Source organism: Pinus tabuliformis, chromosome J (assembly GCF_031772625.1).
Source record: "Pinus tabuliformis cultivar Carrire ecotype Pingquan chromosome J, CPIR1, whole genome shotgun sequence".
Classification (NCBI taxonomy): Eukaryota; Viridiplantae; Streptophyta; class Pinopsida; order Pinales; family Pinaceae; genus Pinus; species Pinus tabuliformis.
The window spans coordinates 1,219,569,692-1,219,593,269 of record NC_142295.1 but is presented as its reverse complement, the minus strand read 5'-3'; the positions used below and the strand labels follow the sequence as shown (position 1 = coordinate 1,219,593,269).

The 23,578-nt window shown below is 37.7% G+C and overlaps 1 protein-coding gene across 2 annotated transcripts in view; it reads left to right on the top strand.

Annotated features, from left to right (window-relative positions):
• The window catches only part of LOC149231521 (uncharacterized), a 261,337-nt gene that overhangs the window by 103,087 nt on the left and 134,672 nt on the right, over nucleotides 1–23,578 (top strand). The window lies entirely within an intron of this gene.

The window sequence follows — 23,578 nt, the reverse complement described above, 5'->3', positions numbered from 1 at the left end:
CAATTAAGTAATATGCCTTCATGATTTTTCCAAAATAAGGCACCGTCTAAGACACAAAACTTTAAAGCTTTCATTTTCAAAAATCTTTTCTTGGTTCTGGACAATCCTAGGGGAGCACACAGGTTTAACAATATAAAGCAAATGTCAACATACCATGGGGATTGCAAAAAGGTTTGACTGATCTGTGGAGTCGCCAACTAAGATTCAGTTTCCAGTTGGTTAATGTCTAAGGCTTGAAAATTTGTTTCGGACATCAGTTTGGCTAAACCTTGTCCCTTTATCAGTTTGGTAGGTTTTATTTCTATGTCATATTCAAGAATGTTGGAAATCCACTTGCCTCTTTTGCCTCCAAGTCCCTCTTGAGTTAATATGTCTTTTACAACGGAGTTTGGGACATAGGCAATCACATGGGAGTATAGAATGTAAACTCTGAAGTCTTTAATGGCCTTAACAAGGGCATAAGCCTGTTTTTCCATGATTTGGTATTTCAAGGGTGCATCTCTTAAGGCTCGGCTGGAAAATGCAATTGGATTTTCATTTCCTTGATCATCCTTTTGCAAAAGGACAGCCGCTATGGTGTGCCCAGACGCAAACGAAAAAATAATAAAATCTTTGTCAAATTGTGGACTTGTCAGGACAGCCGTTTGAGTCAAGGCAATTTTGATACTTTCAAAAGCCCGCTTGGTTTCAAGAGACCATTTTACTTTGGCATCCTTTTTTAACATGTTACTTAACAGTATTATCAGCTCAGCTAGATTTGGGATAAATCTCCTTAGGAAATTAATCTTTCCAAGGAATGCTTGCAACTATTTTATGTTTCTTGGATAGGGTATTTGGAGAATGGCTTGGATCCTTTCTGGATCAATTATGATACCATATTTTGAAATGATGTGGCCTAGTAATTTACCTTTTTCAAGGCCAAACATGGACTTCTTAGGATTTAAGGAAATGCCATATTTCCTACATGTCATGAATATTTTCCTTAAGTGTTTGAGGTGCTCTTGATCAGATTTGGAAAAAGGGGTAAGGTCATTGAGGTAGAAAACTAGGAAATCATGTATTTCCTTGGCAAATGCAATATCCATTTCCCTTTGAAAGGTAGCACCAGTGTTCTTTAGTCCGAAAGGCATTTTAACATACTTAAATGTTCCCCATGGTGTGGTAAAGGTTGTCTTGTCTTTGTCATCCGGGTGAACAAGTATTTGATTGAAACCTGAAAATCCATCTAGCAAAGAGATTCTAGATGACCCCACTACTCTTTGTAGGATGTGGTCCATTTTGGGCAAAGGATAGTGGTCTTTTAGGGAGACTTGTTTTAAGTTTCTTAGGTCCACACACAGTCTGATTTCTCCTGACTTCTTTCTCGTGCGAACCAGATTGGATACCCATTCAGAAAATCTTATGGGTGCTATGATACCTGCTTTAAACATTTTCTTTACCTCCTTCTCAATCAGGGGAAGAAGCATAGGGTTGATTCTTCTAAGTTTCTACTTGAATGGTTTTTTATTTGGTTTTAAGGGAATGGTATGTTGAATTACTAAAGTGTCATAGGACTTTAGGTCCTCATAACTCCATGCAAATACATCTTGAAACTCTTTGAACAGATCGACATACTTTGGTTTTTGATCAGGTGGCAAATTTTTGGACAACTTAATCATTTTGGGCTTCTCTGCTGTCCCTATGTTGTGTTCTTCTATAGCAGCGTTTAGAGGCTCCATTTTAGGTTTTTTAGGGACATCATTGGCATCAAACATATCCTCTAATGGGGTTAGGCCAGCAGGGAGAAAGTTATCCTTCAGATCAACGATCTCGGACTCTATTTTGGCTATTTCCTCTAAATGCATCTATTTCAGCTCTTCTATGTTTGCATTGTCAAAAACGGTAGGGTGAAGGATTTGTTTTGCTGTTAGAGCTGTTACAGCCTGCTGATTTTCATTTGTTTGTTGTTGGGTATCATTCATGGCATCCATGTCAATGTTTATATTTGAGAACTCACGCTCAAGAGTGAGGAAATTGTTAATCTGGGCATCATTTTCGAACACTTGCCAATCTTTAACATTGTTTGGAACAGCAGGCCTAAGTTTTATCTCAGCAGTGAAATGGTGATTCGGTTCAAAGGGAAGCTTGCATGTACTGGCGAAAGTTGCTAGGCTATGTGCATGAATGTTATGATCTCTTGAAATCTTTGCAAGCTTGGATTCAGTGAATGTATTGAGTATATTGGTGGCAACAGCCCTATAGGCCCTCATTCTATTGTCATTAGTAACAAAGTTACCTTTCATTTGTTGTATGACTAAATCGGAGTCACCTAGAATGGATACTTTTGTAGCGCCTAGAACTTTGAGCAGTTTGAGGCCTAAGAGCAGAGCCTCATACTCTTCCATATTGTTGGTACATCAGAAGTTTAGTCTATAGGCATGGCCTTCTGCATGATTGCTATATGTATTGTGAATCCATATCCCTAACCCTGCTCCTAACTTATTAACGGACCCATCAAACTCTAAATACCATGTGATTTCTTGCTTTTGGCTAGTACTAAGAGTTTCAGTCATTTTAGGATTGGGCAGATTTGAATTTTCTATTTGGGGAGATTTCTCTTCTATGCTGGTTGCATTGGTTTTTTTGACAGTTTCATGGGTATGGGTAACCGATTCTTCATTTATACATGTTTCTTGTCCTAGAGCCAAATGCTTCTCATTAGTTGGGTAACATCTATCATCATTAAACAGAATGAATGAATCTATATCAGAATGGATTCAGTAGAGAGGGAAGTTTTGGGGCTTTTCCTCACTACCTACCCCTATATTTCATCAGTGTTTCCCTGTACAGTCTCTTTGGTTTCCCAAAGACAGATATGGTGGCATAAGAGAGGTATAACTAGAGTGATCCTTGGAGCTTTTCCCCCCATGATATTGATAGGAGCATGCCATATTTTGTTGGAATGTCAACAACTACTACGTCCATTAGGATTGTCTTGTTGGGATATTGGACTAAAGACACACAAAGGTCTTTGATTAAGCCTAAACACTTGACCTGACTTGAGTCGAAGGAGAATAGATCTTTATAACGTCTTGTTATATCAAGGTTTAGCTTTTCCATTACAGCTTTGGTCATAAGGTTGTGTGAGGCACCTGAGTCAAACATAGCATTATGCAAGATTTTTTCATGTATCTGCAAACTGATATAAAAGGGTAGAACATATCCATATGTTGATTTTCCATTAACTTCTAGACCGAATAGTAGCTCAGGGGTATCATCTAAAACATTTACATTGTCTTTGACCTCTGGAATTTGAAGTGATTTTTGGATTTGTTGCCTATACACATCATGCTTGGCAAATTCTGAGAGGGGGATGGATATCTTAAGTTTTCCAATCTCTGCTTCTAAGTTAAATGGTTTATCCAGTGGAATCTTTGCGTTAGCAGTAGCAGCAGCAGATTTATCCTTTTCAAGTGTATTTTCTGTGTTTTCCTTTTGATTATCAGCGTTATGGTGAATGATGGTTTGTGGCATTTCGGTTTTGGGAAGGTTTTTAGGAGTAATGTTCAAATTTTCTTTTGAGGAAGGAGGCAGTGGCTAATCAATAGAAGGTTGCATGTCTGTTATGTCCTCTACAGTCGCTTGATGCGGGTTTGGGACAGTTGTGTCAGCTGGTTCTGTTATAATAGCCTTGCCTTCAATCTTTTTGGGCTTTTTGTTCTCTTTTGATTTGCTAGCTGCAGGGACATCAATGGTTCTAGTTCTCAGCTTGTATTGTTTGTGGACCTCATACACAGCAAAATCATAGCCTTGTTTAAAATCAAAACATTCTCCAGACTTAGTCTGAAATTGATTTATCTCATGGTCATCTTGGTCTTCTTGATTTAGAAAAATTTGTTGCTCACCCTTCAAATCTATCAGGTTCATGTCAGTCTTCTCTATTAGCTCACTAGATGTGGATGCTTCTGTGTAGTTTTCTTGGAAAGGAGGCCTAATATCATGGTTGGGACTAGCCCTTCCAGCATTTGTGTTTTGATTCTTTCTGAAATTTAGGTTCCTTATGGTATTTAGTTGTTGTCCTTCCCATGATGATTTCCTCTCAACACTCTCTACTCTGTCTCCCAACCTATGCATGCCATTGATAATAGCATCTAGCTTTTGCTCTAAGGCTGAGGGTTCTTCCTTGAAGGTGGTTCTTCTCTCATTTCTAGCTTTGTTTCTTTTGGCAATTAAGTTTTCCTCTACAGTGAAAGCCAAATTTTGCATCTCAGCAAGGTTGTTAGGAGCTCTTTCCCTTAACTGGTAGGCCATATCTGGGTCGAATCCATCAGGGAATTTTTACAAAGCAAGGTCAGGTGAAGGCCTCAAGTTCTGTGGTATTGCATTATAGACATTACTGAATCTTTCACAATTGTCCAAAACAGTCTCTTGAGGGCATCTTTTAATTGTGTCATACTCAGCTAGTATGTGCAAGGGGTCTTTCTTTTTCTCCCATGTGTTGATAAATGACTGGTATAGGGCTTCTGGGTCTGCTATGGAATTGGTCGGGAGTGATCTAAACCAAGTCCTGACATCACCTATCAAACTTTGGACAAAAATCTTCATTCTCACACTATCATCGTCAATCTCATAGCTTTCAAAGTAATCCTGCATTTTCTTTGTATGCTGAAGGGTTGTGCACGCACTTGTGCCATAAAAATAGGTTATTTTATTCTGGTAATCCTAAGGCATAGCTTTGGGATTAGCAGGAAAATGTAAAGGTGCATATCTGTTAGCCATATTCACAGGGATAAGTGGAACAGCAGGGATGAATGGAACAACTGGGATAATAGGAGGGGTAGTGGTGGTATGTGTAGTGAATGGAGGTGTGGAAACGGTGCTTGGAGAGGTAGGTGATGAACCAGGTAAAGTAGGGTTTGAACGAAACAAAACTTTAACTGGAGTTGGAAAAGAGCTAGGCTGAACTGTTTCAGGACTAGAGGCAGTAAAGTCTTCTTGTTTTTGCTTGCTAAAGTTTCTAGGGATTAAATTGGGATTTTCAAGAGCAGCTGGAGGATTTGGGTCTGGATTTGATCTTGTATAACGTGAATTCTTCTTGGGAGCTAGCTTCAGCTTGTTTTTTTTTTTTTTTGGGGGGGGGGATTTTTCAAGAATATAAGGGTTAGAAAGAAACCTTTAAAGGTCAGATTTTTCCTCAAAGGATATTCCCCAGCAGAGTCGCCATTATGTTAACACTCAGGTTGTCCCTTGGCTCCTTAAAGGGATATGACCGAGGTAACCACAGACAAATCTTTGGACTGTAGGTTCTAGCCCACCTGCAATCAAAGAGGGCTCTCTCTTTGTGATTTAGCTTTGTTGATGATGATTGTAAGCTAGTTATAGGGTTCAAGGGTTTTTGTTTGTGTTTTGGTTGGAAGGAGGGTGATCTCAAGTAGAGAGGCAATGCATAATGTGGTAAGTTTCAGACCATTGGGCATGGAGTTGTGGAATAGGACTGCTGGTGCGTTTTCTTGGTCACAAGAGGAAACGAGGAGCAAGGTAGCTGCTCATGAAACAACATTCAAAACTAAATGGAGATGGATTGAATGCTAAGGAATGAGGGGCAAGAGAGAACCCTCAATCAGGTTAGTAGAGGGAAGGTGAACGAGCCCTATCTAGGAGCAGCAAAGAATTCCTAGATAACAATCATTCAGATGTGAATTAGAGCAAATATGAGCCATAAGGAATCCATATTTATGCCTAACTCAAGAAGAAAACATTAAGAAACCACAGAAACTGGGCATGGAGTGTAGCTAGGCAAATTCTAAACTAGTCTTTCGTTCTGTGACTTGAGCATACATGAAACTGAAATAACAAAGGTGAGAAACACTTATTGATTCATATAGCAGCACAAGAAATCCATCATTCACTCATCAGCCATTAAACAGACATCAATCAGTCCAGTCTCCAAGCTCTCAGCAATCTTTGATTAAGTAAAACATATCAGTTACAGAGCGGGTCTTTTCCCAAGTAAGTTCATCAACCAACCAACAAAAACCAACCCTTGAACAATGAATTAGGGTGGTTTATATAGAGAAATATATCAAAAATATCTATTACATTTAAGAGATCTGTGGTTTGTGATTTTTGAATCTTCAGCCGGAGAACCCACAGTAAGTGTGTTTTTACACCAACGTTTCAAATCCCAAATGGGATCCATCATCAGGGCATTGAGAATGAAGATAATAAAAGAAGAGCAGAATGGAATAAATATTCATGAGTGAAACAATTTTAAGGGACAGCACAGGTCGGCTTGAATAATTTTTATTTTTAATTTTCAATTATTAAATTAATACCATTTATTTCATGGAATTTTTAAAAATATATATATATATATATATATATATATATATATATATATAGATATATATATATATATATATATATATATATATTAAGGATTAAAACCTAAAGAATAAGAGGGATTAATACTAAATTCGAAAGACAGAACTAGACTATATTAATATCTAAATAATTTAATATTTATATTAATTTTAATATCTATATAAATTAATATCTATATTAATATTGATATCTAAATAATTTAATATTTATATTAATTTTAATATCTATATAAATTAATATCTATATTAATATTGATATTTAAATAATTTAATATTTATATTAATTTTAATATCTATATAAATTAATATCTATATTAATATTAATATATATATTAATATTAATATCTCAACTATATTAAAATCTAAATAACATAATATTTATGTTATGCTAATCACTATATAATTTAATTAATATATTAATATTAATATTAATATCTATATGACTTAATATTTCTATTAATATCTTTATTAATATTAATATCTAAACTATAATAATATCTATATTGGTATTTACACTAAATTAATACCTATATTATTTTCTATAAATAAATTAAATTAATATATGAGAAAGATTATATTAATAATTATAAATAATTAATATTTATAATTAATTAATATAATATTTGATATATTAATTAATCATTATGAAGGGATTAATATATTAAAGAATTCTAATGCTAATAATTTTAATAATGAAATAAATAAAAAGTACTGGTCAATAAAAATAGAAAAAGAAAGGAGGGGAAAAAATAACCTGCTTGAAGGCTTACCTGGGGAAGGTTTGACGCTTTTTTATTTCACTGATCAGGGGGAGCCAACTTCCGCTAATCTCCAAACCGTTGTCTCTGTTCAGATTACAAGGGTGCTTCAAAATTTCTAGTGCTTCTCTGATTTTCCGTCTCTGATGGTGCTCTTCTCTTGCGATGATAGATGCGCCTTCCAAGCAGATGAGGTGCTTAGTCTTCGAGGAGTGTTCTGCCAAGGTTGAGGTACGAGATCTTCCATTCCTGATGTCAGCGCCATGTTCCTTGAGTCTTGTCTGGAGGGAGCGACCAGTTTCACCTAAGTAACTTTTACCACAAGAACAGTCTATTTTATAGACTCCTTTAAGTTGCTGCTTGTCAATCTCATCCTTAACAGATTTCAAACTTTGTCTGATGGTACCAGGAGCTGAGAATTGGGTTAAAATGTTTTTCTTTCTTAGGATTTTAGCCATTTTATCTGTAACCCCATGGATATAAGGAAGAAAAACCTTACCACATTGAGGTTGATCCTGATCATTAGGCTTAGGAGATGACAACCTCTTTTCAGCTTTCTCTATGGCTTTTTTAATCTCATGATCTTTGTAGCCTATATTTTTAAAAATTGAAACCAAATGCCTCTTCTCTTCGCTTATATGCTCTGAGTCAGAAATCCGAAGGGCTCTAATGGCAAGAGTGTTCAGAACGCCAAGCTTTTGGGTTGGGTGATGGTGGGAGTCCGCATGGAGGTAACTTTCTGTGTGGGTTGACTTCCTGAAAACCTTATGGCCCAAAGAGCCATCAACTTTCCTGATGATAAGAATGTCCAAGAAAGGGATGCTCATGTTTTCTTCAAGCTCCATCGTGAATTTTATATCAGGGGAGATGGAGTTAAGATGAATGAAAAAATTTTCCAGCTCTGCTTTACCATGGGTCCATTTTATATTGGTGTCGTCGACAAAACGCTTCCACCAAGCTGGCTTTAAAGGATAAGATTCCAAGGCCTTCTTCTCAAAAATTCCATGTATAGGTTGGCCACGATTGGCGAGAGGGGTGATCCCATTGCTACACCAGATGTTTGTTCATAAAATGTTCCTTGGAAGGTGAACACTGTCGACCTTAAGCAGACTTCAGCCAGTTTTGCAGTCTCTGGATCAGTAACATCCCTTATAACTTGAATGGCTTCATCAAGAGGAATCTTTGTGAATAAGGAAACCACGTCAAAGCTCACAAGGATGTCATCCCTTTCCATCTTTTCATTTTTAATAAGATTCACAAAGTCCTGCGAATCTTTGATGAAGGAATCAGTACTTCCAACCAGGGGCTTTAGAATTTTGGCGACATATTTAGCAAGCTCATAGGTTGGGGAACCAATAGTATTAACTATCGGTCTAAGGGGGACCCCTTCCTTATGGATCTTGGGTAATCCATAGATTCTAGGGATGGTTTCACAAGAGGGGGTTAATTTCTTTTTCAATTTTTCGTCAAGGTTGGAATCTGAGATAATCTTCTTTACATCCTTCATGATTTTGGGAATGGGATTACTGTCCAGCTTCTTATAACTGCCACATTTTAGGTGATCATTCATTTTCATAACATAGTCTTCTTTATCCAAGATAACCGCTGCTCCTCCTTTATCTGCTTTAAGAACTACTATCTTGTCATTATTCCGCAAGGACCTGAAAGCTTTTTGCTCTTCCTTACTCAAGTTGCTTTTGGGAGCTTTGGCTTTTCTCATGATGAGAGAAAACTCTTGCCTTAATGTTTCTTTGTCTTCAAGAGGGAGGTTGCTAATCCCATCTTCAATGCTACAGATCATCTTTTCAATGGGGAGGCTTTTAGGGGCCATTGCAAACCCCATACCCTTGCTGAGAACATTAACGGCCACCGGGTCAAGATCCTCTGAAGACAGGTTTACAACTTTTCTTTTTGATATTGACTCACGTGAGTTATCTGAAGACAAACTTTTTTCTTTGTTATCTGGGGAATTATTTTTGTATTCAACGCCAACACAAACCTCCTGGTCACCCATGCTAAGCCCATTACATTTTACCAAATCTTTTTGGATAAAACTGTCATTTTTAAGGTTTAATTTATGCCTTTTCACACCGCTATAGAAATCACTGACTCTGTCATGCGCACCTTCTCTGGAGACTTGCACCATATGGATAGTATCCATGCCAGCTGAGCTTAAATCGTTCTCATCATTTTTCTTTTTCGCCCTGCCCAAAGAGTTATCATTAACTAAATCGAACTTATTCACTGCTGTTTCACCGTATATAATACCATCTGCGTTTTTATTATTGATACTAATGTAATTTAAAGATTCTGCGCAGTTTCCAGGGAAATCTGCGCAGTCCCCCTTGCTTTCACTGCCTGAATTACCTGCGCTGCTTGATTTCGCCCTGTCCAATGAATTCTTATTATTTGTGCCGATATTAATCAACGTATCTGCGCTTTCACTAATCACCTCTGCGTTTTCACTAATCACCTCTGCGTTTTCATTTCCACCAACACTATTTTTATTCGAATTAATCTGATCCTTCATCCGGAAGTCAATACATGAATCTGCGAATTTTCCAGGTACATCCGCGCAGTCTTCGAGGCCTTTTCTGCTTGATTCATCGCTGTTTGACATATGAACGCAGCCTTTTAGGTTAACAACGATTGAATTTGCGTGGTATATCATGTTCGTTGTTGTAGTGGGGTTTACATCATTACCGCAGCGGTCATCACTTTTGCTGGTTTTGCCACCGATTTGGAGACTTGGATCACCGTGTAACCAATCTCGACTAATATTGCTTGCGCATTCTTCAGAGTTTTCTATTAAATCTAAAACAGAAAGCATTTCGATGTTAATATTTCTTGCGACCTCACTAACGCTAAAATCCTTACTGCTTCCATTCATTAGATTATTACTACGATCACCAACGCAGTTTTCAATTGAATTATTCTTAGCGCTGATGTTTTTTGCAGAGTTATTGGCGTGTTCCATATTGTTGAAAATCACCTGAGAATTTAAAAGCTTGGTTAGCTTCTTGTGCTGTCTTGCCTGAGCAGTCTGCCCCTCCTTTTCTGCTTTCAGTGCAGTCCTACCATCAATAATGGCCCATAGATTTTTATCAATGCTGTTGGCAAGTTTAAGGTGGGATGAGAGGGCCAAACGACCAAGATATTCCAGGGAGGCTCTAACTCTTCTGATTTCTGACCGGATTAGAGAGAAGCTAAGATGGAGAAACGCTTTACTGTTGTATTTGTTATGTAATTTATGTTTAACCTGTGCAAATGGAGGAATGAGATTGCTGTCCCGACATTTTTTGAGGAAATATAGATCTGCAGCTCTTCTTTTTATCCTCACTCTAACACTTTCGAGTGAGAGGATTTCACTCCAAGTATCCCCTCCGTACAGGGATAAGATATTGGATTTAAGAGATTTGTGGTTTGTGATTTTTGAATCTTCAGCTGGAGAACCCACAGTAAGTGTGTTTTTACACCAACGTTTCAAATCCCAAATGGGATCCATCATCAGGGCATTGAGAATGAAGATAATAAAAGAAAAGCAGAATGGAATAAATATTCATGAGTGAAACAATTTTAAGGGACAGCACAGGTCGGCTTGAATAATTTTTATTTTTAATTTTCAATTATTAAATTAATACCATTTATTTCATGGAATTTTTAAAATTTTTTAAATATATATATATATATATATATATATATATTAAGGATTAAAACCTAAAGAATAAGAGGGATTAATACTAAATTCGAAAGACAGAACTAGACTATATTAATATCTAAATGATTTAATATTTATATTAATTTTAATATCTATATAAATTAATATCTATATTAATATTGATATTTAAATAATTTAATATTTATATTAATTTTAATATCTATATAAATTAATATCTCAACTATATTAAAATCTAAATAACATAATATTTATGTTATGCTAATCACTATATAATTTAATTAATATATTAATATTAATATCTATATCTATATGACTTAATATTTCTATTAATATCTTTATTAATATTAATATCTAAACTATAATAATATCTATATTGGTTTTTACACTAAATTAATACCTATATTATTTTCTATAAATAAATTAAATTAATATATGAGAAAGATTATATTAATAATTATAAATAATTAATATTTATAATTAATTAATATAATATTTGATATATTAATTAATCATTATGAAGGGATTAATATATTAAAGAATTCTAATGCTAATAATTTTAATAATGAAATAAATAAAAAGTACTGGTCAATAAAAATAGAAAAAGAAAGGAGGGGAAAAAATAACCTGCTGAAGGCTTACCTGGGGAAGGTTTGACGCTTTTTTATTTCACTGATCAGGGGGAGCCAGCTTCCGCTAATCTCCAAACCGTTGTCTCTGTTCAGATTACAAGGGTGCTTCAAAATTTCTAGGGCTTCTCTGATTTTCCGTCTCTGATGGTGCTCTTCTCTTGCGATGATAGATGCGCCTTCCAAGCAGATGAGGTGCTTAGTCTTCGAGGAGTGTTCTGCCAAGGCTGAGGTACGAGATCTTCCATTCCTAATGTCAGCGCCATGTTCCTTGAGTCTTGTCTGGAGGGAGCGACCAGTTTCACCTATGTAACTTTTACCACAGTCTATTTTATAGACTCCTTTAAGTTGCTGCTTGTCAATCTCATCCTTAACAGATTTCAAACTTTGTCTGATGGTACCAGGAGCTGAGAATTGGGTTAAAATGTTTTTCTTTCTTAGGATTTTAGCCATTTTATCTGTAACCCCATGGATATAAGGAAGAAAAACCTTACCACATTGAGGTTGATCCTGATCATTAGGCTTGGGAGATGACAACCTCTTTTCAGCTTTCTCTATGGCTTTTTTAATCTCATGATCTTTGTAGCCTATATTTATTCCATTCTGCTCTTCTTTTATTATCTTCATTCTCAATGCCCTGATGATGGATCCCATTTGGGATTTGAAACGTTGGTGTAAAAACACACTTACTGTGGGTTCTCCGGCTGAAGATTCAAATATCTATTACAGCTGACCTGAACAGGTATGCGGAAAAAAAAGTTTCTTTAACTTGAACTTGTGCTGAAATTAAATACAAGAAAGAGACTAGAGCTGCGTCAGAAGTAGCCGAATCAAAATGAATTAATATGGTATCCTTTGGTGGCTCGATGCAGTGCTTCTACAATAACTGTGCTTCAGGTATTGATCCACTGATCTCATGTGGCCTTAATGTGCATTAACTGTGATTTGAGAGCCTTTAAATGGCTTCACTGTTCTTTGACTTTGTTGGGGGGGCTCTTTAATGTTCATCTGCTTCGAGCCGCTGAAAAAATCTTCACTGATACTCTTTGACATGAAACTTGGCTTTATCTACTCCTCCGGTACTCAAAACTACTAAATAGCTCCTTTTCGGCTCTTTTCGGGCAAAAATCACTGCTGCAAACCTGCGTTGGATTGGGGCTTTCCACTTTGGCCCTTTTTTCTTAGCGATGCGCGATTACGCGCTTCAAAAACTGCCTCAGAATTTGATTTCGGGCTTCCTAAGTCGCGATTTCGCCCTTCACGCCCTTTTCGGCGGTGACGTCAACATGACGCAGGATGTGGGACCCAGTACAACGGATGATGTGGCAAGGTGACTTGGCAGGTTGATGTGGCGCTTACGTCACGCATGGAGGCGGTAACTGGTTTCATGGCGCACTGCTTTTGTGCACAGGTGGGGGGACTCCACCACAGTCAAGAGGGTGACGCGTGGCGAGAGTATGACGGGAAAACCACCCATCTCCCGGACGCTAACCATCGACATGTTTTGAGGGGAAAAGACCCACCCACTGTAGATCACGGGCGCGGGCAATTGGATGGCTGGCGGAACCGATAAGGCGGCAGAGGGATAAGGGACGGGGCCCGCTTTGATTTTATTTGTTTATTCATACGGCGGGGGGGGTTAGACATTAGAAAAGTGGGTTTATGGGATTATGAGCGAGCGGGGAAAATATTTACATGGGAAACTCTAGGATAAGGGCGTAACATGGGTGTTGTAAGGTTAGGGTTAAGGGGGAAAAGGTTGCTAGTGTGACCAGATGTTAGACTAACTCCAGTTAGGACACGGATGGGTTAGTAGGAGCCCCAGATGGACTGGCTGCTTCCCGGACTTAGAAGAATATGGCTATAGTGCCATAGGGAGGGGATATTTAATACTTTTGGGATTTTGTATAGTTTTTTTCATAATAGGGGAAAAGGAAATCATTTAGGGAGTTAGATAATAGAGTTAGGAGTTAATATGAATTTGTGAGATGGAGTGTAGGGGAGAAGTTAAGCTTTATGAGCTGAAACCTTAACACAGAAAGTGAATGGACTGTGGAAAAATGACCTTTACACAAGAAATGTGGCTTCTCTTGTCTGAAGAAAATCAAAGCCTGACTTCATATTTTTACAAAAAATGAAGTGAAAACAGGACTGGTTGGGTAGATCCCAAGGTCCTCAAGGGGATGTTAGTGAGTGATTTGGGGAATAAGAAGGAGGGGAAGTTAGACATGCCTCGCTTGACCTGATCCAGCTGAAAAATTGTCTCATAACAGTGATCTGAATAAATATAACACTTGAAAACATGAAATGGATCACATAGCTTGATTCTGCAACCACAAAACTACTTACCCAATCTAGTTACCTAGCATTTTTTCTTCTTTTTGGTTTGGGTGCACTTGAACTAGCAAACCCAACTTTTCAAATTTTTTCTTTTTTGCTGTCCTCCTATCTACATCTACACTTATTTCATCCAGGGGCTTAGATTAAGCTGTTGAGCACCCTTGCTTCTCTACCTATCTACAAATCTTCCAAGATTAAGAGTTTTGGACAGATGATGATTCTCTAGATTCTACAACAGGAAATTGAAACCTAGGGAGACCAAGATTAAGCTTTTTGGACTTCCCTTTAACTGAACATTCTTCAAAAATGGATAACTCATCAAAATTGGAATACAGCAGTGGCATTTAGACTAGCACACTTCATGGCCTCTTCTGGAAATATGGAGCGTTGTAGTATGCAAAGAACGACATATTTGGCATGTAAAAATGTAAATGATGAAATATGAACACCTGTTGCAACAAGAGGCTAACAGAAAGAACCCTTAGGCAGAAGAGGTACCGAAATGTATCTTTTGTAGGCTAAACTGAAACACATCAAGGCCAAAATCAAAATCTGGAATCATGAAGTCTTTGGGAATATATTCAACGAAAAAAAGAAACTGGAGGAGCAAATGGAACATATTCATGAAGGATGGATTCAAGGTAACATAGACCAAGACACTGCGGATAGGGAAAATAAGCTAATGCAGGATTGGCAACTACGATGCCAACAGGAGGAAACACTTTGGAAGAAAAAATCTCAAATCCAATGGCTTAAGGAAGGCGAACAAAATACGAAATTCTTCCATAGATCTGCCATTGACCAAAGTGGGGCTAACAAAATTCTAAACCTTAAAGATGAACAGGGAGCCACTGTACAGACGCATCAAGAAATATCCAACCTTCATTTAACCCACTTCAGTAGGATTTCTCAGGAATCGAGGATCGATAGAGAGGAGGCCATTGAGGAACTTATATCTTCCATCCCCAAGCTAATCACGGAGGAGCAAAACATAGCTTTAAGTTGATAAATCTCCTTGGAAGAGGTGGAAGAGGCCGTAAAAGAGATGCCAAATGGTAAGCACCTGGGCTTGATGGATTTACCATCAACTTTTACAAAGCTTGTTGGGAGATAGTCAGGATAGAAGTATGGGAAGCAATGTAGGATTCATGATGCTCCTCTTCAATCCTCAAGTCCCTCAATTCTACTTTCCTTGCCCTTATTCCAAAGGAGGAGAAAGCCAACACGCCCTCAAAGTTTCGTCTGATTGCGCTATGCAATGTCACGTACAAGATTATTTCCAAAGTCATAGCCAATAGAATGAAACCCATTCTTCCAGGTATCATTTTGGAAGAACAATCAGGCTATGTAGAGGGGAGACAGATTTTGGACAATATCTTACTAGCACAAGAGATGATTCACGCACTTCAAACACAGAAGAAAGCAAGTATGATGATGCAGCTAGACCTATCAAAGGCTTATGATAAGGTAAACTGGCACTATATGGAAACTATTTTGGAATCCTTCGGTTTTGCTAAACAACGGATATTCTGGATCCTAGCTTTAGTCAAATCCAAAAGATTTTCAGTACTATTTAATGGAGCCCCAACAACCCAGTTCTCTCCTTCATATGGTTTGAGGTAGGGTGATCCCTTCCCCCCTTCATTTTCATGATTTTAATGGAAGGTTTAAGTAGACTAATCAGAAAATCTAAAGAGGAAGGAATCATTGAAGGACTTCAACCCTTGCCCTCAAATCTGGCAACTACTCATCAAAAGTTTGTAGATGATACAATGCTACATGGCACTCCCTCAGTTAAAGAAGCTATGGGATACAAAAGTATTCTCAATCTCTTCAGCAAAGCTTCAGTTATGGAGCTTAATCTCTCAAAATCCTCTATCTTCTTTTTTAATACGCACCTAACTATTCAGAAAAATCTTTCTACCATCCTAGGCTTCAAAAGATGAAACCTCTCCTCGAGATACCTCGGTGTTCCACTGACTGACAAGCCCTAGTAGAAATTGCACTGGGAAAAGCTTTTAGCTAGCTTGGAAAAAATATGTCAACATTGGACACACAGAGCCCTTAACTTCACAGGTCAACTAGTCCTCACCAAAGCAATCCTCCAGGCCATTCCATAATACATGCTCTCCATTTTGCCAGCTCCCAAGGGGGTTCTGCAGAAGATAAGGGTCATCCAAAGGGCTTTTCTTTGGTCGGGTAATTCAGAGAAGAAGAAATGGTTGCTAATGGCATGGGATAAGCTTTGCAAACCCAAACATCTGGGAGGGTTGAACCTGCAGGACCCATTCACGGTTAACTGTGCCTGTGGAGCAAAATTATGGTGGAGGTGGATAAAGGAACCGAAATTACCATGGGCCAAACATTGGAGAGAGAAGTATGCTCCAAATAATAGAATGCAGAACTTAATCCAAATGCAAGAAACTCTAGAAGGCTCACCAATTTGGAACTTGGTGAGAACCAACTGGCATATAATTCAGGAGTAGAGTTTTTGGGAAATTCAAGAAGGAAAGATAGCCCTTTTTTGGGAAGATACGTGGCAACAACTCCCTAAGCTGGAAAGCCCTGAATTCTTAGATATCCAAAGAAGAAACCAGGAGCTAGGAAGAACTACAGTGAATCAATACTGGAAGCCTAATGAAAAGGACCAGGTGTGGAGAACATGGATATTCAATGAGACAGAACCTATGGCAGAAGAAAACAATAGTTTAAAGGACCTACGAACAGAGCTGGCCAAAAGAAGGATAAGGAAAGCAGGGGACAATGACCAATTACGTTGGGGAAAGCTTGAAGGGGGCAACTTCACACTCAAAGAAGCAAGAACACATATAGAAGGTACTGAGCATGAAGAAAAAGTCAATTGGCACAACAAAGTATGGGACGCCCAACTATGGCTGAAGATTAAAACGTTCCTCTCACTCCTGATGCACAAAAGAATGCTTACTTGGGAGAATCTCTGGAAAAAAGGATTCATTGGCCCTTCCCACTACCCCACGTGTGGAATTGAGGAGGAAACCATGAATCACCTCCTCAATACCTGTGAATGGGCAGAAAGCCTATGGAATTGGGCGGAAACCATTCTTAAAAGGACAGATAGGGTAAGGAATTCAATTCAAGAAACAATAGAGAATTGTAGAGGTAATTTCTCTAATACCCAATTGGTTAATACAATATGGAAACTTATCCCAGGGTTTATAGCATGGACAATTTGGAAAGAAAGAAACAGGCGAGTATTCCTAAATGAAACAAGAGGCATAAATTACACAAAAGGCACAATTCTTCAAAATATCAAGCAAACAGTTCTCTCCAAATGGAGAATGGAATAGGACAAGAACATCTCAAGTTCGGACTTATAGATTCTAAAAGCTTTTGACATTAACATGGGAACCTTCACGTCTTCATCGAATCATCGACAGGAAATAAATACCAATGTAAATACCTGGATTCCTCCACCGACAGGCTTCCTCAAACTCAATTTTTATGGAGCCTCCATGGGTAATCTAGGACCTGCAGGCATTGGAGGTGTTCTCAGGGATAGCAAAGGTGAAATTCAACATATTTATAGTCAATTATTGGGGGAAGGGACTAATAACAAAATGGAATTTGCAGCACTTGAGAAAGGTTTGAGAATTCTCAGAAGACTGAAAGCTGGAGCCACCGTGGTGGAAGGGGATTCTCAACTGGCGATCACGGTAGCAAGAAGAATGTATATAGGAGCTAAACCAAGTAAAGTCACAAGGCACTAGAGGCTTGCCAAGGTAACAGAACTCATCGTTGAACACCTATCATGCCTGGACAGATTAATCCTTCATGTAGTCAGATGAAAGGCGAATGCAGTGGCAGATCATTTAGCAAATTATGGAATCGATAATCCCTCAGCCCACTTGGACACTTGTTGGTAGGAGATCACATGCATGGAGCTAAGGAACAGATGCACTCTTCTTTCAAGGCAAGACATTATTTAACGAAAGAAGTGGCGAAGGGGTACGAAGAATTTCCCCATCTTAGGAGAATGAATTCGACCAATCGAAGGAACATTAGGATAAGTGGATGGCAGGCCCAGGAAGTACAAGAGAGGAAGTGGCAATTAATTCACAAGAACATAGGGCTAGTACCAAGGAGCACAACAAACAAAAAATATGGGCAGCACCAGCATCAAATCACAAAGGGAGACACTTGGCAATCCGCAAATCGGTTCAAGCGTGGTAGAGTTAATAATAAGGATTTGTATCATCAACAGAAATGTGGGGATCATAGCAGCAGTTAGTATGACTGGACATGCGCTCATCAGATGAAGAAGTGGGAAGCCTTAGGCCTTTCAAGGTTTCCATCCACTATAACTATGACTTCCCATCACAAGGGTAATGCACTACTTTCCCACGACACTCAGCATAGTTTCAGTAGTATTCTCAGAAAGCTTAGAATTTCTGCTCTCTGCCATAGAAGAATGGCATGTGAGGGTAGCCATAATGCTTCGGCTAATAGAGACCTTCAGAGGGCTCGGGACTCCTATGAAACATGAACCTCCCTTAAGGAAAAGCACAAGATAGAGGAGCTTGAAGCGATTGTCGCAGAGGAGGAAGAGCATCTGGAGGAGCAGGATTTGGAGAAAGAGGTGGAGTGGATTCAAGATCCCGGAATGGCAACCACTCGGGCCACCCAATTTGTGTGCACTCAGGCGGAGATGTGGAGGATGAAGACTATGTTAGCAAAGGAAATTAGTATGAAAGGGGAATACATTAATCAGGCTCATCAAGCAATCTCCGTTATATCCACAGAGCATACGGTGAAACTGGACACCTTGGATTTCAAGCTTAGTGCTCTGGTACAACAAGTCGACAATCTCTCCCAAAAAATGAGTGTTTTAATCAGTCTTCTCAGGCACACTATTCACTAGGATTCCTCAGTTGTGGGGGAGGGTACGGAGGAGGCTACAGGAACCAGCTAGGGGAAGCATACATCTCAGCACACTCCTCTGCCTGGTAATTCGACTGCTTCAGCCAACCCGGGTGTCACTACCAAATATTATGTCATCCTCAAGCTGTAATGGCTTGTTTTGGCAGCTTCAGTTTGCTATTGTTGTTAGAACTTATTTTGTCTATGTTCTCAAGGTCACTGGTTGCCTTTCTGTTTTGACTTGTTTTTGTCTCTAATGTCCATCTGGTCTGTTTTCTATCTTTTTTTCCAGTCACTGGAAAGGGCACATTGTTTTGCAGGCCCCAACCCTTCTCTGTGCTACCTTGCATGGTATGCCTTGGGGTCGGCTGATAGAATTTTAGCGGCTCATAAGCATTGTAAATGGCCAAGGATGTTTCTCTTTAGTCTATGCAAGCAGACCTTTTTGTACTCTATGTATTCTATGAATTAATATAAAAATGCTGATTTACAAAAAAAAAACACTAATGAAAAGAATATCAAAGAAAAAACTCATTTTTATGTCAAATCCAAAGATATGCCAACTTACAATTTCTTTCAAGCCCATAATAAATTTTGTAGCCTCCTTTTATTATAACTATCAATTTCTAGATATTTATATGAAAAAATCTCCTAAAAATACTATTATCATAAATAAAAATATCATAAAATATTTTTAAATTTAATATACAAAATTATATTTAACTTTATTAAATAAAAAATATTTCTCAATATTCATTAAACAACAAGTCTACTTCTTTCCTAATTAGATTGTATCTCATTGCTCCTATACCACTAACAATATTTGTTTTTGTAAATATCGGACTGGATTTCTATTACGAGCATAAGCATATCATTTTAAAAAACTTCCATCTATAAATCTCACTCCTTAGGAGCCATGTGAAAATTGTGGATCTACAATCCTAAAATACTAGTACGTTCACAAGTTATAAGGCACAAAAGACTGGCTTTTACATTCAACCAGTCTAAGAACAAAAACTTGAAAACAAACATTACAAAAACTACAGATAATAATTGTAGGCTAGAAGCCTTCCAAATAATAAACATGGGAGAGAGGTACAAAATGATAAAAACCAAAACTAGGAATCCAAAGCCAAGTCTGTCTTCCAGTGATCCAACTGAGAAAAATAAGTAGTTGGACTCTTCAGTCCAAAATGATAACCAAAGAGGAAGAAGTTGAATTAGCTTGTGGGGATGCTTGAATGGGAACATTGTTGAATCTCGGTCCTTCCTAGTGCTCATTTAATTCAGTTTTGAATTGGAAACTATATAACACTCAATGCTAGATAGAGGATCAACGATGTCATCTAGGTTATATCTGATGTCTTCTTGGCTTGCGAAAAACTTGTAATTATCCACCTTCTTATCTTTGATGACCATAGTAAGTAAGGTCTCTAACTAGTGATGATGAGTGATAGAGTGAAGAAAGTGTATCCTTCTCCCATGGAACTTTCCTAGATCCAAGATCCATTTGAGGGTACTGCCTCCTATGTTAGAGTACAAGAAATAAGCTCTCTATACGAATTATTTTGCCTCGAGTCGAAGAATTTCCTTGCAGACCTCTAGGGGTACGACATAAAAATAAATAAATAAATTGCTACAGACTCCCATTTAAATAATGTCTTGTGCCTTGAAGAAGAGGATCCTGAACAAACGACCTGATGATACGATGCACGTAACCTTGGGGCCATAATAGTTGTGTACCTGTAAGAGAAATGGGAAATACATGCAACACCAAACCCAACGACTAAAACTGATCAGTAGAACACCCTATGATATAGGAACCATAGAGTTTGCAGACGAAATTTGACAATAATAGCTTCAACGACGAAAAAGTACCTATTAAAACCAAATTGAAAAAGACTTGGGATACCAAACGCCAGACACAAAAACCAGACACTAGAAGGAAATCCTTGCCATTTCGATATTATCTGGAGTTGCCGAGGGAAGGACCACAACAAGCTCGAAGGAGGTTCCTAACCCAAAGTTATGTAAAAAAAGGATGGAGAACATTTACCCACAGCCATAATAGCCACTGAAATTTTAAATAGGAGATGACCTGAGATGTAGGTAGGTGAGAGAAACCTATGCATATTTCTTGAGTTACAAATCTCACAACTAAAGATAATGACAATGAAACTAGGGTGCAAGATTGTTTAAAGAATATTGTTCCCTAATGACCAAAGACGTCCAAAGTCATGAATTTTATACCACCAAACAATCTTAACGAGACTCAACAGACAGTGAAATCACCAACCAAGTTTGCAAGATGTCCTATGTGTTAGAAATCTTATAGCAATTCAGAACCATACATACCCTAACATAGAGACAAAAAAATTGAAACATAGAGCTATACCTCCATGATGTTCCACCCCCGGGTGAAGAGGTATGCCCATCCGCAAACTCTTGATAAAATTATCAGTGTGAGAGGACACACTGCATAACATAACTCTTTTCCACCTAGAACTCCTGACCATTCATATATAATGCAACTGAGACATGAGGGTGATCACAAACCAGTCAAGATTTAAACAGATGTATATTTTTCAGTCATAGAGGTTTGCTTGTATCTTATGAGCGATGTGCTCATTAATGAGCTTCCTTTCAATGTCAGCCTAAGAGGCAAGACCATCCAATCCTCTTGGAACCAAACAATCTATCTTCACCGTGACATAGAAAAAGGAATGTACCAACTTCATACCACATGCACCAGTACCATTGCCCATACTATTAATAACTAGCGGAAGCACATTAGTAAATGTAGTTGATATACTACGATGATGTCATTTTCCATCATTTATATGTCAATCAACATTTATAAAGGTTGCCAATTAACATAATTTATTAATATTTATATTAGTATTAATATTAATATTAATATTATATATATTAAAAACATTAATGTCATTAATAACATTAAATTAATATAAAACATAAATCCTAATTTTAATCACCAAAGTATAAGCTCAATGTGATGTTTTTATATTCCATTGATAAAATAATTTTACTTTTCCTACAATCACAATGACCAAAATTAACTAAATACTAATTTTTTATATCATTGACAAGAAGACAAAATTCCAAAATTTGATAAATACACTGAAATGATTCATAGAAAGTATTACAAAAATTTTCACTACAACTTATCTATAAAAAAATATGAATACATTGTATTAATCACCAAATAAAATATACTCTATCATGAAATTATATTAAAAAAAACAATATGTGAAATGTCTCAACAATATTTCAAAAATGAAGATTAGAAAATGAGTTAAACATAGAAAACACTTAGCCAAAACTAACTTTATGTAAGAATTAAATCCATGAAGTCTACATCTAAAACATCCAAAATAGAATGCAATCATTTCTAAAAACTTCTCACATTGAGTTTAACAAATTATTAATCATAACAAAAATTAATAAACTAAATATTATAAACTAATGGATGTGCACCCAATGGCCACTCCAAATAAAGCTTAGCTGCAGTGCTAAAATAGGAACAGACCAAAAAAAACTAAAAATCCATTCACATAGCTTCTATATTAGTCATTGGATAATGTACAAAACGAAAAATATTCCTAAATTATCAAATATTAATCATTCATAATTTAAAAAATTAAAATATCAACCAACCTCTAACCTTATCACTTACCTTTCTTTATCAGGAACATTTGACTTTATCACCTGATTATCTTTACTAGTGGGTTTCACATGCCCGTACTATTAATAGTTAGATTCAAATACTAGTGGTTGAGATGGGGGATTTTCCGGAACAATAAACTTTCTCACCTACTTTTTTTTTGTAAAGATTGGTAGGACCTTCTGTTTTCTATTTATAAAAGGAAAGTTTACACCACATAGATGAGATAGGTAGCCTCAACTTTCCCAATGGGAAACCAAGTTTGTTGGCCAACTATCCTCATTATATGCCATCCAAAAATAATATAGTTTAAGGCAATCTACCCAAGCTATATATACATCGATATCATGATAAGAGTCTAAGTTTCTGTCTATCATAAGAATACATTAAAAAAATTAAATGCTATCCAAAAAACATTCAAGAACTTGACTATTCCTTTTGATCCTCTAAGGCTGAGTCAACCAGGGTCGAGTCTTCAGCTGAGTCTCCTGGTGCTTCTCCCAGCTCGATAATACAAGGGATATACCTTTGAATGCAATCTAGGCGAATGTCCTGCTTGAACAACTGGAACTAGATGGTCTGCGGGTCTTTCTTGTAGTTTGGCATGTCCTAGAGGGCCATTGTCATCCCCATTGATAGCTGCTCCATTGTCTTCCCCATGAGGCTCTTCATGAGCCAATACAGGTATAGAGTCTACTTGAATTGTGTGAGTCTCCCCCAGTGTTCCCTGGGTCCGAGATTACCTCACGCCAGGCCTCCATTTCCTCTTCCTGATTCCTGCATCTGTCCCTACCCTATACATTGTTGTTACTTCATTAATAAGCCTTTCTACTAGATTTCTTCCACATCTAGGATCCAAGGTTCCCGGGCCAACTACACGAGGCAAATTCCTTCCCCTTCTATCTCATCCTCTTCCATGGGCTAGTCTTGCCATTTCTCCTATTGTGCGAACTTGTTCATATACATTTTGGATCAGATCACAGACATTAAGTTCTGGACTTTCCTCAATGTTGTCGCTTCCCCTCTCCTCGCCTTTCCTGCCACACTCATCTCCACCCCGGTGACCTTCTGCCCACGGTTGCAATGCCTCTCCTCTGCCAGGACTATCAACGCCTCTCCACTACCAAGCAATAGCCTCTCTGCCTTTTTGTTGTTTGCCTCTTTCTGCTCTCCGCCCGGGGATAGTGGCCTGGTGCCCAGTTCAAGTGAAACTTTCGGCACTGACTGCCCTCCCC